This window comes from Penaeus monodon, chromosome 23, assembly GCF_015228065.2.
Source record: "Penaeus monodon isolate SGIC_2016 chromosome 23, NSTDA_Pmon_1, whole genome shotgun sequence".
Lineage (NCBI taxonomy): Eukaryota > Metazoa > Arthropoda > Malacostraca > Decapoda > Penaeidae > Penaeus > Penaeus monodon.
The window spans coordinates 5,555,314-5,555,955 of record NC_051408.1 but is presented as its reverse complement, the minus strand read 5'-3'; the positions used below and the strand labels follow the sequence as shown (position 1 = coordinate 5,555,955).

General features: G+C 40.3%; 1 protein-coding gene across 1 annotated transcript in view; it reads right to left on the bottom strand.

Annotated features, from left to right (window-relative positions):
• LOC119587745 (nephrin-like) overlaps positions 1-642 on the bottom strand; it is a gene marked incomplete at both ends in the record, with an annotated part of 138,820 nt that overhangs the window by 62,269 nt on the left and 75,909 nt on the right.

Here is a 642-nt window from a genome sequence, read left to right as displayed (position 1 = left end):
GAACTACATATATCTAATTATGATTAATCTGCTCCCGACCGCAGTGCATTAATGTCTAACGTCAGTGGGAAATGCAAGGGGAAAAAAATAAATAAAGGTGTATGAGGAATGGTGATAAAAAAAAAATAGTGTATGAGGAATTTGGGGAAGAAAAAGAAAAGGGTTAGTGTCTTTGATAAGATCTTGATGGGGGTTCAGGTTGACGGGGTTTAAATTGACGGAGGTTCGATTTGACGGAGGTTTCACTTGACGGGATTCAGATTGAGGAGGTTTAACTTGACGGGAGTTCAACTTGACAGAGGTTTAACTTGACGGGGGTTTTACTTGACAGAGGTTCAGCTTGGAAGAGATTCAACTTGATGGGGTTCAACTTGACGGGGGTTCAACTTGATGGGGTTTAACGTGATAGGGTTTAACTTGACGGGAGTTCAACTTGACGAGGGTTCAGTTTGAGAGAGGTTCAACTTTGTTCGTCATTGTTCTTACTTATATGTCATCTTTTCTCTCTTTCTCCTTTTTCTCATTGAGTCTTTCTCCCTCTTTCACTCTTTCGCCTTTTACTTCATTGTTTTTTTCGGAAAAGGTATGAAACTCATCATAGAAAACGGGGGATAGGTTCTGCGGTCACCGTTTTAAATTCTG